The sequence below is a fragment of the Myripristis murdjan genome, chromosome 21 (assembly GCF_902150065.1).
Source record: "Myripristis murdjan chromosome 21, fMyrMur1.1, whole genome shotgun sequence".
Classification (NCBI taxonomy): Eukaryota; Metazoa; Chordata; class Actinopteri; order Holocentriformes; family Holocentridae; genus Myripristis; species Myripristis murdjan.
The window spans coordinates 20352114-20368051 of record NC_044000.1 but is presented as its reverse complement, the minus strand read 5'-3'; the positions used below and the strand labels follow the sequence as shown (position 1 = coordinate 20368051).

Below are 15938 nucleotides of genomic sequence, written 5' to 3'. Positions count from 1 at the left end.
CCTTTACTGAGACAATGATGGAGAGAGATAGAAAGAAAGAGCGATAGAGAATGAAAAAGAAAGACTGCCAGCTTAACAAACAGGCCGTGCTGGGATAACAAGGGTGGGACTCAAGGGAGAATTATTAGCGGAGAGAATTACAGGCTCATCCATGGGTGACTTGTAAGCCCCAGCTACGCACTCAAATGTTTACAACACAGATATTTGCTCAACTGTGATGTTATCAGGCCTCAGTGTAATACTCAAGCTATTGTTCTGATTTATATAGCAACACTCACAATGTCTACAGATGCAATAACTATGGGCCAGATAGCAACATCACAATGTTACCAGCAATGTCCTGAGAAGCTGTGACATGACCCAGGCATAACAGAAAGGAAACTAGCTTGCCGGCTCACTCTGAAACATTTGCATTGATGTGATGGCTGAGATGTTGATTAATGTGCACTGTCCCTGTTATTAAATAAACAGGGTGAATACACAAAATATATTGAATAAATTAGACTGCGAACCCATCTCCTCTGCAACATCCAGCTCATTAGAATGCATGAGGAAACGATGTTCTGATTGCAACAAGAGTCACTCATTAAGCCATGTTTGCCCCCTGCCAGAGCCTCACTCCCTGCACGCCACCCCCTCCGCCCCAAAACACTTACCCCTCATGCCTACCACACACTCCACACCAAATCCCTCCCTGCCGCACGCTCTCCTGCTAAAAGCTCCCTGACTTAACATCACCCCTTCCCAATGGATGTCACCAGCAAAACCACTAACCCTCTTCTCACCTCGTCCCTCCTCCCCGCCACATCTCAGTCCGCCTCCCCCCTCCTCCTCTGCTGGGATCTGTGTCATCATTTTAATTAATTTCTAATCAGGCGAGAGTAAACTAATCAGGGGAGGCGTTAAACAATGACAGCTCTGCCTGCTCAGCCTCACACTGGGGGCCGCCGGGCTGCTCTGCATGCTGAGAGGAACCGCACGCTGATAAACAACTCAACTCAGGCTGGGTTATCTACAACAATCTTCTCCCCATACACGGTAGTCCACTGTAATAGACGTGCAGGCTGTGGTGCAACTTGGAAAAGTACTAGGATTCACACAAAAATGTAAATATGAATGTGGAAGGGAAGGTAACAGGAAGTCCAGCACTGAGACCCAGGCAAGGGGCCGAGTCTATAAAAGGGGCAGGAAGCTCACCTGGGCCTTTCCTCATGCACTGAGACACACCTGAGAGGCCAACCTTTGTTTGGTGTTTGATTTGGCCTTTTAAAAACATGTTTTAAAACATGATTTTAATAGTGGCACCATGAAATATTGATTTTAGCAATTAATGATTTGTTAAATAACTGTTAAACATGTGTCATTTGTTAGTTTCCTCATGTTTGGCGAGGGACTAAAACTTGGAATGATCAGCCAAGAACGAAGGTACACGCAGGACGCAGGACGAAGATGTTTTTAAATAGGTTGAATGGAGTCTTTTATATCATGCATTGTCAATAAAATCTACAGTACTGGTATATCAGTCTCTGGTTCGAGTCTTCCATGTTGAGTATAACCTGTTCACATCAATATATTAGTAGCTATAATCAGCTGTATGAAATGTGAAGACATACTGTATGTATTTGTGATTGAATAAAGATATAGGTTCATTGACATATGATGGATACGCATGAAAAATTAACAGAATGGACAAATAAACCTTACATTGCCTGAATAGTACAGTATGTATCTGTGCTAAACAGTCTTAGAATGGGTTGCACAAAGACTGCAGTTATCTGTAGGCGGCCAGATCCCGCCAAGGCTGAGCCATTGTGAGAGACAGACAGAGAGAGAGAGAGAGAGGGAGAGAGAGAGAGAGAGAGAGAGAGAGAGAGAGAGCTTTTGGGCAATACATTAACCAGAGACAATGTAACAAGAGAGCCTTGATTAACCTCTTCTACGCTTACCCCTTTGCCTAAAACCAACACACAATCTTTGCAGCCACACTCAAAACAAGAAGTGAATCATAATTAACAAATCCCAACTATATGATTGCATGACAATGACACTGATGACAGACGATAAGAAATCTTTGGGTTAATGACCACCATCACGCAGTGTGTTAATGCGGCCGCTGGGAGCCTTCAGCCGACTCGTCTTCAGAGTGAACTTGATGTCTCCAAACTTAAGGCCTGCTTCGCCGAACGCAGTGAAGAGCCTCCGAGCGACACGACAGAGTCACACCGGGTCCGCCTCTGTCTTATGAAGCGAAAGGCTTTCATGTCTCTCTCATCACGAGTTTGTAACTGAACCTGATTTCTCCTCCCGCCAGCACCATGGCAACCGGTGACCACTGACCTAAGGACCAGAGACCTCCGCCAGATCACATGACACACACAGAGACAGACAAACACACTCACAGTCCTGAGCACTCTGGACCATATGCGGACACACTTTACTTAACTCTTTAACTTTCTCGTAAAGTTGCGGAAGAGGAAGTGTGATGTGATGCAAGTGTTGACGCTACAATATAATTAAAGTTTGAATCAGATAAATTGCTGGAAATGGACAGGACGCTTGAATGAGAAAACATACACAGAGATGGAGTGTGTTTAAAGAGATTTAAAAAAAAAAAAAAAAGAAAAAAAAAGAGCCCCCCCTCCCTTTCCTTCTTGCCCTCTTTGCCAAGTATTAGGATCCCATGCCAACCGCTTTCCCTGGGATAGAATAAGGATTGCGGAGGTGGGAAGCTGAAACCCTTCCATAACATGTCAAACAACGCTGGAATCCAAAATGCAAGAGGGAGAGAAAAAGGGTTAGAGGCAGATTTTCTACGGGGAGAAAGAAACTGTCACATCATCAGATTGGTTATTCTAAGTGGAGGGATGTGGGTATGGGGGCGGCGGGAGGGGGGGAGATGGGGGGCTGGAGGGTGGCAGAGGCTTGGGCTGGCAGAATCTGGCAGCCATACACGAAGGCGGTATTTCCACTAAAATAATCAGCCCCCAGGCAACGGAAGGGGTGGGGGGTGGTGATGGTAGGGGGGTAGAGAAGAGAGACAGAGAGGTTAGGGATTGTAGGGGTAGGAGAAGGAGACGGGGTGGGTGAGGGAGGGAGGGAGAGAGAGAGGGAGAGAGAGAGAGAGAGGATATAAGGGAAGGAGGGAAATAGCAAGATGGAGAGAAAGAAAATCTGGGAAGCTAACCAAGGAAATCCTGCTTCTCAGATATGCAGCTGTGGAATTAAAATTGGTATAAAAACATGAGAACAAAAATATACTTCACACTTCACAAGCCTATTGAAGGGGAGGGGGCTGGGAGGGGGAAGAGGGCGGGGGAGATGTGCCACGCTATGCTGGCACCGATACCTCAGGCATAAGGGGTAAACAGCTATTCTCTTCACTTCCATTCTGGGTCTGCTACAGTGGTTGCAGGGTGTAGTTGTGGAGGGGGGGTGCAGGAGAAGGGGAACGGGAGGGGGGTGGGGGGTGGGGGGGGTGTCGAGTTTCGTGCCTTCAGGGGTCTCATCAGGCTACAGGGTGAGCTAGAGTGAGAAGACAAGAGCCCCTCAAAGACCAAAACGCCCCATCAAACAATTTCTACACTTTGTGTCCCCTCGAGCACATCACAACCAACAGAAAGGCATTGATTCATGATCAAACGACCGTGATCGTCACTCAAATTCAATAATAACAACCTTCACAATCAGAAGCGCTCTAAATATACTGTACCTCCACTTCAGGCCAGGATTAGGCCTTTCTCTGCACACATTTGTGTTGATGTGCTGCATTATGGAACAAAGACCTATCAGAATTGAAAACAACCATGAAAACACACAGATAAACGACAAATCAATTAATTTTAAATGTGGTGAAATAAATTGTACAAACAACACTGTATTTGATTGCTGCAATATGAATGGTTTATTATAAAGAAATTCTGCACAGGAGAGCCAGGATTGCCTGCTGAGTACAATGCACGCAAACACAGACACAGATATACATGTGAAGCCACATATGTGCATGCGCTCAAACACTTGCACACATGCACACACACACACACACACTCGCATACATATAAACTGAAGCCCCTTGGCTGTTTGAGAAAACCAAGAATTGCTAAATTGCTAGATGTTTTTCTCTCGGCAAAACTGAGTGACTCCCATTAAAGTCTTTCATGATAGAAACAGAAAAAAAACCCAATTAATTACAGTGAGAATTCAGAATCATGTTATCAAATCAGCCTGCCGGAGCGTGACACCACTAAAATAATACAATCATCAAGCATAATGAGTGACTTAAAGAAGTTTCTCTTAATGCATATATCACAGTAAACGGTTAGGGCTGGGCATTGTGTTATTTCTACATTGCAGAGACTTCATCTTAATACAAATCTCTATGCAATACAGGCCTATTCATGCAGCCTGCCTTCCCTCTCTAGTTCAATTATCATCTGCTCTAGTGGAGAAATATTCAATTAAAAAGGGCTCCTCCTATAGTTTTATCAGAAAATAAATTTTGTAATATATAAATAGTAATTTCAAAATCCTAAGTATATGGATGCGTGTGTGTGTGTGTGCGTGAGAAAGAGAGAGAGAGAGAGAGAGAGAGACATTTCTCAGTGTTTATGACTTTCATGAAGAGAGAACAAAGTTGACGAGAAATCTCAATTAAATTTGAAGGTGCAAATAAAATTATTAGCGCAAGGAGAAAAGCAACATTTACGTATTTATTATACGTTTGTTCCCAACGGTTTTTCTGGGATTCATATCAGTCCATGAGAAGAAATTGAATTGATTCCCACCCCAAAGATGAGAGCGGACGATTGGAAAGGGATAGGGAAGGACAATTCAGAGAGCATGAAAAGAAGAGCCAAAGACGGATAGAACAGTAAATCTCCCTTATTCAGTAAGCAGAGCTTTTTGTGGCGTATTCTCCACAGAATTTGCCGGCTTTCATTTCATTTCTCTGACATTCTCTCTGTCTGACCATCCCGGTCCTCTCCTGAGACAGATGAGTGGAAACAGAGTTCCAGAGAGAGCTATCAGGATTAGGATAATTAATATCATCTCATTTCACTGTGATCCTCTCTGCGGCCCGCTGCACACACAAGGACAGAACGCAGGGAATATTGTGGCAAGAGTAACCAGTCGCCTGTCAATCTAGGCCCCACTCCCTACCCCCCCAACTCACACACATATACACACACACACTCACACCCTCCTCAGCGGCTAAATTGCAGTTTGAGAGACGACAGGGGAGAGGCAGGGGTGGCGGCGGTGGTGGGGGGCTGTTAGGCCCGAGGGACGCCATACAATGGAGCGTGCGGCTGACCAGCGTTCAGGTGAAATTGAATTGGAAATCTTCCACGGCTGGTTAGCATAACAAAGGGCCTCGTGGCTTTAGACAAAGGCTGCTTCTCTAATGCACAAAATCAATCTCTCTACGGGCTCAGCGTATTGTTCCCTCCCGCCATACAGGTGTTCCTTCAATGGTCCTTAATCAAAAGTGTCAAAACAAAGTTAAGAGTTATCTCTGCTCCTCCGCAGCTGCTTCTGCAGAGCAGAAGGGAGGAAAGAGGACCAGACACTCAGGATAGAAAATAGGTGAGCGAGTGTGTGTGTGAGAGAGAGTGTGAGCGTGCGGGCATGTGTGTGCCTACAGGATGCTGAATGCATTCACTATAACCTATGTCATAGTCTGCTGGTGCTAAAGGTACGGCACAGAGGAGTCACGATAGGAAGAGTATTTACCCCGTCCAAATCTGAGCAGCTGTTACTCTGTGACGTGATCGCTGAACAAACTAAGTCTTGAAAGGAGCCAGAAGTTTATCCTACTCAGCTGGTTTGAAAGGAAAGACGGAAGGAAGTGGGAGAGGAAAGACGAAACTAAAAAAGGAAGAGAGGAAAGGAGTGGGGGAAGGAAAAAGGGAAGGAGGGAAAGTTTGGCAAGGATGAAAGGACAGAAGTAAGGAATCGATTATCAGTATAATTTCAAGTCTGTACCATCAGTCTACGTGCTGTATCAAGGCTGGAGGCCTGTTTAGTTATATTGGTAGCTTCCTTTCTCCCTGAAGGTTGTTTAACAATGGGACGACAGGAGTACAGCTCTTATGAGTACCCAGCCCCCCCCTCCACCGCACCCCATCCCTCCCATACCATAACACTCGACCCTCTCTCTCTCTCTCTTTCTCTCTGGGTCCAGGACCTTGACTTGCTCAGGCTAGATTGAATGAAATAAGATGAGTTAAAACATTGAATAGAGACCTCAGCCCATGGCCTCTTTCTCTTTCACGGTGTGTGTGGGCTAAATGACTCATCCACTGAGAGATGATCAGTGTTGTCAGTCCTCTCCTGCTTTATGTGCTCTGTGTCCTGCTCCAGGGCTTGTAAGGTGATATTTATATATTAGTGACATATTGACCAGGTTAACAGATCACGAAAACAGTTGCCCTTGCAATTACCTCACACAGAAGCAAGGAAAATGTGTTTTTGTAAGCATCAGAATCAGACAGTACACTTCTGCAGGAAAATAAGCACCCTGCATTTACAAGTATCTCATGTGAGACTGGTAATGACAGAGCCAAATGAATAAAAATACAATTTTCAGATTATGTCCATATGGGGCATATGCTATACCTTTAGCCATCGAGGTTAGGGCCAGAGAGAAAACCGTGAGAATTGGCTGTGTGCATATCAGTATGTGAGTGTGTGTGTGTGTGTGTGTGTGTGTGTGTGCGCGTGTAGTTTCCTAGTTTATGCTCACACCTTCTATGTGGAGAGGGAATGCGTTTTACGGCTGTTTGTTTTGATAAGGTGAGACTATTCTATCTCTGTCGCCCCTCTGTCTGTGGATTACCACATAAATAATAACAATCTGTTGACTAATCCCATCTCCTAATAAATGGCATCATAGACTCAGCGCCCCCACTTTCCCAGCCAGGAGACGACACTCCGTCAGGTCCAACACACACTCCGCTGTCAGCATCATACCTTCGTTCATAAAGACACATAGTTTAAAATGTCGGCAGATGGGAAGACAAGTGAATGGATAATAAACACACACACACACACACACACACACAAAACAACTGTGACATTTCTGTGATGGTGACTATTGATAAGAATTGAGTTAATGGAAACCCTAGACACCGCAGTGCCAGTTGCCGGGTTTGTTGTGCCAAAACTAATGCAAAGTCTGTGAGTCAGTACAGTGTTTCTGCTGTCACCAACCCTGCCACTTTGACTCCCCACTGTCTGCCATGAAAAAAAATAAAAAATAAAAAAAATAACGCAGACCGAAACACTGAAAAGAAGTGAGAAACAAATGAGTCACAGTCAACTTTGCTGACACTTCACCGCCCATATGACTAAACAAACTAAAGCTGAGAGGAACTAAAAGCTGTCACATTCAACTGTTAGTCCTGACCCCTGCAGCACAACCTGTGTGCCCCCGACCTGATCCCGCCTGCCACCCTTCCTCCAGTCGCCCTCCCATCATCCACAGCCAGTCGTCCTCCAGCCCTCATCCCATCAATCTCTCACAGCCTCTGCTGCCCTGGCCCTTGGGAGGACTCATGCAGACCAGTTGATTAAAAATCACTTAGTGGAGAACACAAACAAAGCTGTCAGCCTTTGGCTTGCCCTTGGGATTGGAGAAGAGGGGGGGTGCAGAATGAACAAGTAGAGATGAAGGGGAGGAGGAGGAGGAGGAGCAGGAGATATTAAGCAGGCTGATTATATTAGATTTGAAAGTTGGGAAATGCCTCAAAGTGGATGCTTAAAATGCCTGATTAATAACTCCTGCTTATTGCTGCATCAGCATGTAGCGTGTTCCTAAGCCTATTTTAAGGACAGGAAAACTCAAGTCGAGTCAATCGGCGCACTGAGATTTCAGTGACTGCCCTAATTTGTTGCCTCATTTTGTTTAAATTGAAATCCAAACACCTTCTCTTCCTTTTCTTGATAGGTTCATAACATTTCATCTTTGTCTTTGTGCTTGCATCCAGAAGAAATTATAGACGTGAACACAGACCAATACCTTCTCTTTTGTTAGCCAGTATTCTACTTTACATAAGTGCCTATTCCATGGCCAGTAGTTAATTAGAGATTACTGTTTTTCAGTTAAGTGGCATCATTTCTGAGAAGTGTGTCATATACTTTTCAGGGTAGCTCTGCAAGGTGTGACTCAGTCGTGTGTTTAAGTGAGGATTGCTGCTTGTTGCAACATAATTTTGTTTGTAAATGAGAAATTCATACAGTAGATCCAGATCTTTATGGAAAGTCAGACAGGGTAAACATCCAACCCTCCCTGACAGATTTATATCCAAACCACTTATTTTGACATAAGCAATAAACCCGATTTATAGACTCTTGTATTTATGCTGGCCTGTTGGATATGGACCATGTTGATTTTATCATATTTAATTTGGTATTTGATAGACTTTAAGTGGTAAGAAGGCATAAGTTTGTCATTCTAACAGGTATAAAGACAGACCACTCAGTTGTACCTCATAAGCATCTGAACAGAGTGACTGTATCTGTAAGGCTGTCAGTACTACAGGTGGGAACCACTGGACGCAAAATACTGTAAGATAATCAGCTATGGTACATTATGTTACATGCAACTGAGGAAGAAAAAAAATACCTTAGAGAAAGCAAAATATTTTTTTTTCTAATAAGCAGGAATCAGTCGTGCTTTTCAGTGTTTTCATATGTAAAGTGACTACAAAATGACAGAACAGTTTCAGTTAAAGGAAAAACCTCAAGACGGGGAACAAATACGCCTCATAGGGTCTTAAATATGCAAATCAAGTTAAAAACTCAAATATCAATACTTTGCAAAAGTGCATCAATAATGTATCACAAGAGGAAGTATCGTGATATATCAATATTTGGTTATTAGTTCCTATACCTATTAATACAATATGCTATGGGAATAGAAATACATTCTTGTATCATAAAAAGGATTATATAAAAGAGACATAACATAAGCAGATATTGGTTAGACTTTGAAATAGCAGGGTGGTGGATGGATTTGTGGATTTGCCTTCACTCCCAGTGACCTTGGTTTGATTCCCAGCTCATACCAAGATCTATATGCAGAGTGAAATTTTAACCTTCACCTGGACTTTTTTTTTTTTTTTTTTTTCTAGTGTAACCATGACCAAAGCCTTTCACTAACAGTTTTAATTGCCTAAGCCTGAAACTAACCTTGAAAGTAAACACAATCTAAATTGTTTTAGTTGCCTAACTTTAACCTTATGTGACAAAAAGGTGAAAATAGTGTGTCCAATTTGGGGAATTGCCACTTAATCCAATTTGAGGTGGTATAATCCTCATGTAATACATACAAAACAAGCAACCAGCATTTCAGAGTTGGTGCTCATTTCATGAAATTTTAACTATGTTGAAATTTAAATTTAGCTTTGAAAAAAAAAAAAAAAAAAGGACTGTGAACTAAGCTGACAAGTGTAGCTCATCACTAAGCATGCCAAATTGTGTACTATGTGCACACAATGCACCAGAACACAGCGCACAGTGTCATAATGTCCCACAGAAATGAGTGTATGAGTCAGTCGAGGTTCACCGCTGAAAGACCACAGAGACCGCAGGAAGCGATCAGTCGGTTATAAACGATGACCGGCACTGATCGGAGGAACCCACAGCATTCTCTGGCTTTGAGTTCATGTGAGTGTAAACACAGGCAGAGTGCAACGCATATGCAAGCACGCACATACACATGAAACACACACACACACATATACACACATACACACAGACACACAGCTGCCACTGACAAGGGTAGCGCAGCATGGCTCCAACGGTCTTCTGCCCTTCACCACCAGATGGTACTTCCCAGAGGTTCTCCTGACACACACACACACACACACACATATCCAATCACCCCAAACGTACTGGAAACCCTGGGCCCTTTCTCTCTGGTATAGACTTATGACACATGTGACTGACTTGTGTCAATCCTCCACATGATGCGCATAATATTCAGAGCTTCCCTCATGCCCCTTGACAGGTACAGGACGTTCAGGGTAACCATCTCTTTAACACAAACAGACTGTAACCACAAAAACCTCGACCTCCACCCTTTGTTGACGACGCACCAAATCAGTGCGAGTAAAGCAAAAAAAAAATGTGAAAGAACGAACGCACGATTGATTGGTGTTATATCCATAAAAGGACGGCGCCACGAGGGGAATGAGCGACGTCGAGCGCCGTAAACATCATCAGCATTTAGGAGCAAGGTGTCAAGGTGAGCCGCATCCCTGAGGGAAGAAACTGAAAGAGAAAAGTGAGGGCGAAGTGAGGGAGCGAAAGAGACAGAGTACAGATGGACAATGAAAGAGAGATAAGGTATATGGAAAAAGGGAAGAGGGGGGGAAAAAAAAAACAATGAATATGGAAGTCCCTCAGGTTGAAGAGCAATGTCAGCTCCTCAGTATCCCCACAGGGTCTTTTAAGGGTCAACTGAGAACTAAGAGGCACATTGGTGTCCAGTACACTGAGAGAGAGAGAGAGAGAGAGGGAGAGAGAGAGAGAGAGAGAGAGAGAGAGAGAGAGAGAGAGATGGAGGATGAAATCTAAGGAAAGGCAGATGCAACCTCTTGCTTGGTGACTTACTGAATTATACATACATGCACATGCGCGCACACACAGATGGCAAGTCTCTCGCTTTCTTTCACACACACATGCACGCACACGCACACACACACACACACACACACACCTGCATACACAGTATACACCAGCCCTTTTCCCCTCTGTTGTGATTCTCCATCTTATTTTGCTGACCTGTATGTGGAGTGGTTGACAGAGGTGAGCACACAATCTCCCAGCGCCCAAACACAGGGAATTGGATCACCCCTGCACTGACCTCCTCACAGCGGCGCCTTGCCTATCTGTGCCCTATACTGTCGAGAAGACCATTCAGGGCAGACTGTGACCCCTGCGTGGACCCCGGGCCCGAGGCTCCTCCGCCTCATCTGCTGGTCAACATGACAACCTATACAAGGCCCTGTCAAATGCATGATTGACATCTCCCCGCCTACATCCACCCCCCCCTGCAAATTATCCAAAACCCAGACAGACAACAATATCTTGTCTCCCCATTTGCTCTTTTGTCATCTCCATGCACATATAGTCTAAAGCTGTGAAATTATGTCAAATAATACAAAGTTGGCTGCTATTAATGCACTGGGAAAAAAAAAAATATCTGTCTTAATAAGGCATTTAGTCTCATATTCAGTGGTATTTTCTTAAAATAAGTGAAAAAAAAATCAGACAGCGGCATGAGATAATCCCACTTTTTTCAGAATTTCACCGGGAGCAATTATGTTGAAGCACTGAAGAATAAGGCCGATCAGCCCACCAGCACTGAGAAAAAATGAAACTTGATTCAGAAAAATATGGAAATAAGTCAGTCAGCTTTGGAAACAAGTGGGATTATCTTGTCCCACTGGCCGAGTTTCCATTTGATTAAAGACAAAGAAGAAAAGATTTTCACATTAAACACCACATGAGATGACTTATTCACCAGGTGCTGGGAGTGGAATTAGGACTCGAAAACTGACCGTTTAATCAAAAGTAACAGCGTGCACGGCGGCTGAACTAGAGCACAGAATACGGTGTGTTACTTAAGACTGTCACTTCTGCCTTTGTCCGTCCTCTTGCTCTTTATTTTGCTCCGTTCTCTTCATCACGCGCTAATCATGCCGATGGCGTTTTGTGTGGCAGGGCAGTCTGATCACGCACCGCTCTTCATAAACTACAATGTCTCCCATGCTTTAGCCCAACCTGCAGTGGATAATAGATTGGCGTACAGGCTGACAACATACAGACAAACAGACACACAGACAACCCCCCCCACCACCACCACCATCACCACCTTTCACACACACAAAAACACGGGCATGCATATACAGAAACACACACACACTCACACACACACACACAAAAGAGTGTCCCTGCTGTGAGAAAAAGAGCTACAGTACTCCCTACATCAACAGCGGCCTAGATAAACACAATACACACAAAAGAGTCGCCCCATGAAAATAACCCTCCATCTAACCATCACTGCACTTATCTACTCATAAACATAGGGATAAATCAATTCACAGAGAAACGCATATTTTTTTTTCTCTCATATGAAATTACAGCTCCGGGACCAAAACTAGCATGATAGCATAGGTCAAACACACTAACCTCTTCTCTCCATGGCAACAGTCTAGCTTTCAGGGGGGGAAAAAAAAATGGCACGCCATGGTTTGCTGAAGTAATTGTGAGATGTTTTGCCATGACCCTTGAATATGTCAGGGTGTGTGTGTGTGTGTGTGTGTGTGTGCCTCTGTTTCACAACAGCACACAAGAATGTGAGCATGTACATGTATACATTCACGTGTTCATATATCTGTCTATCTGCGTTTGAGTCAGCTTGTGTGTGTGTGTATATGTGTGTGTGTGTGTGTGTGTGTGTGTGTGTGTGTGTGTGTGTGTGTGTGTGTTTGTAATGACAACCCTGCTATCACAGCGTCTGTATTAGCATTGCAGCGTCTCACCGTTTTGTTTTACTCTGACCTGTATAATCAGTGTCACATTAGCAACACAACAAATCAAACGCTGCATGTTTCCCCCCCCCCGCAACCTTACACACACACACACACACACACACACACACACACACACACACGCATAGACCATGTCCCTCTTCATGCTCCCAGCTGGCCGCCATACTGTGTCAAGCAGATGCTAATTAATATGATAACTAATCCCTATTACACAACACACAGAGTTCCAAGACCACTAATTTGATTTCTTTCATTCAAAAGGAGAGAGACAAGATAAATCAAGGAGAATTCCTCTTGTTGTTAGCATCATGACCGATAAATACCTGAGTGGCTGCCTGGATTTTCGCAGACTCAGTCATTTAATTTATTTTAAACATACTAACTTAAGGAAATATGCTATTTTATTCATGTGAATAAATGAATAAAGCCGTGTTTAGACAAATTGACCATACATTGCACACGAAAACAGCTCAGAGTGATCACTGTGATTAATAAGGCCAGTTTAATATTTAAATCAAATTCAAAATCAATAGCACTGCCGGAAAAAACACTGACACGTATAAGCAGACCGATAAAGGAGACTTAAGAGTAAGAGAGTATTAAAACAATCTGCCATAAAATGTTGATTTTATTTTTACTGCATAATTTAATATTAAACCTGTCGGTATCATGTTAATCACTGAGTAATACAAAGAAATGTATACAGTGATGTTATAATATAGAATTTCATAATATATCTCAAATACAAATAAACTTTATTTCACCCTTGCTGTTGCTCACTCATTTCTAATTTAATACACTGAAATTTCTTCTACAAAATTAGACTTTGCCCGGTACCACAGGAAGCCAAGGCCATTTAGATACAGTTAGATTTTGGATATGGTACTTCACCCTGATTAGTTTTACTTTATTGTTATAAATCACATTTAATATTTTTGTCACCGTGCTGGGTTGTTTTGTAGTAAATATGAAGATAAGCTGAAGTGAGGTGTTTTATTGCATTTGTATTATTTGTTTGTGTTTTTAATACATTTAAAGGGAAAAAAAAAAAAAAAAAAAAGCAATTATATCATACTATCATTGGCTGTAGATGCAAACTGTTTGAGGAAAAAAATTATTGTATAATAGACAAAATGTGTATTTTGTAGTTGGATATTACTCCAGGCTAAAAAATAAAAATACACACTTTAATTCTATTCTTGTTCTCTGTTCATGATGCACAGGGAGGGAAGTCAGCATCTGCCTAGCTCCTTCCACTGCAAACCCTCCTGAGTTTTAAAAAAAAAAAAAAAAAAAAAAAAGGAGAAGAGAGGAAGGAAGAAATTTAGGAGAGAGGAGAAAAACAGAGGAAGGAAGGGATAGACTACAGACGGAGGCAGATGGGCGAGAAGAGAAGTGCGGAAAGACAGACGGGAAGAGGGAGCTGAAAGGAGAAGGAGAGCAAGGAGATGGAGAGATAGATTGAGAGAGGAGAAGGAGGCGTACTTTAGGAGATCCAGCTGACATTAGCGGGTGAGTTTATGAGATGTGATGATTAGCCAAATCCTGCTAATCAATGACACATTCACATGGGTTCCTGCTCTGTTGCTAACGCCCTGCTACACACTAATTGGTCTATTCTGTGGCAAATAAGAAGATGCTGTCTCCCACTTCACTGTAAGCAATGCAAGCTGACATGGGAGCACACATGGGCGCATTACACGCACACACACACACACACACACACACACACACACAGACACATCTTTGGTGCTTGCATACACTTATACTGTACATCTGTAGTCCCGGAGTGTGTAGCATATTTTGGTACATAAAAGGTCAAATTGAGGCTGATTCAATTTGAGAGTGGATGAGGGGCAGAGGATCCTGCTCTCCCAGCTCCAACAATAAGGAGAGAATGGCATCCTGGAGCAGGCCAATCGGACGGCCGGGGACGGGGTGGTGGGGGTAAAAGGAGTTCTAAATTCAATTTCACTTCGTTGAGTATTTAGATAATGTTTCCTAATGTAATGCCGGGTCGTGGGTGGATTCAACGGTGGCTGCGGCGGCTGTAAATCACAATGTAGCAGCAGCGCCACCAACGCCCCAGGCCAGACACTGCCGCACTAACTCACAGGGTGGAATCACAACAAATAATAATCACCAGATCAATAGATTGCAGCTTGTGTTGGCCTGCAAACTGTAAATCTACCTCGATGGTTTCCCTCATGAAACAGCCCAAATCTTCCCCGAGCTTCAGAAATCGTCTCGTGGTGTTAATCAGAGATGCATTGTTTCTTTTCTGTGGCATGCCTGTCATGTAATAATATAGCAATTATGGTAATATACAGCTACAAATAAACGCTTCCTGTCACTGATAATATTAACTCCATTAGCTATAGTGCACAGGAATGTAAATATTTTATATATTACCTCACAAAAATGAACTCACTTTGGAGGCTGGTGCCGTCGTTATGTTGCCACATTCATGCACAAAAAGGGGGGAAAAAATCTATCAGTCTATCACAATCTCTGTCTCTTTCTCTCCCTCTCTTACTCTCTCTCTCTCTCACACACACACACACACACAGAACATGTACATACACACCCATAAAAAGATGAGTAGGGTCATTGCGGGGTGTATTTCTCTCTCGGTGAGTGCCGGTCGTGAACAGTGCTTGGTGTTGGAGAGGAGGACAAGAGGAGGGTTCACTCAAATGCATGACTGTTACTACCTAAATATTAGTGCAGGGACTCTCTCTCTCCTCTCTCTCTCTCTCTCTCTCCCTCTCTCTTTCTCTCTCTCTGAGTGTGTGTCAGTATGTGATAGTGCGTCTGTGTAAATGTGTGTGTGGATGTAATTATGTACGGAGGAGAGGCTGTTTGTGGCAAATAGAGATGCAATTATTCTTTTAACCTGTTAGATTGTCTGTCTCACTGACAGACAGAAGCAGAGAGAGAGAGAGGGAGAGAGAGAGAGCGAGAGAGAGAGAGACAGGCAGGCAGAGAGACAGGGAGCTACATCTCTCCATTTAAATGGCTGCATTTCTCAATGATGTGCATTATGAGATGCTGAGGGATTGGCTTTTTTCAGACATATTAAAAGAGATTTTAATGATTATTGGTCTCATGTCTGCAGCACACACACTTGTCACAAACATATTTTTCACTGCATTAAATATTTTTTTAAGTAACATTTACGTAAACACCTATGATACTGAATAGTGGGTAAAGACAATGAATGAATGAATGCTTTAAGTGCATATTTGATTGTTGTCATTTTCTCTCTGCACTCAAAAGACTGACAGGGACTCTTTCCCACAGATGTGAATATTTCTGTCAAGCCTGATTTGATTGCTACATGTCAAGAAATCCCATGACTCAATTGATTTGATTTGCGAG

The 15938-nt window shown here is 43.2% G+C and overlaps 1 protein-coding gene across 1 annotated transcript in view; it reads right to left on the bottom strand.

Moving 5' to 3' along the window:
- Nucleotides 1–10694: 10694 nt before the first annotated feature.
- arhgef7a (Rho guanine nucleotide exchange factor (GEF) 7a) overlaps nucleotides 10695–15938 on the bottom strand; it is a 39113-nt gene continuing 33869 nt past the window's right edge. Inside the window, exon 22 of the transcript XR_003930278.1 lies at nucleotides 10695–10720. The gene's annotated coding sequence lies outside the window, so the exon portion shown is untranslated. The remainder of the gene's footprint in view (nucleotides 10721–15938) is intronic.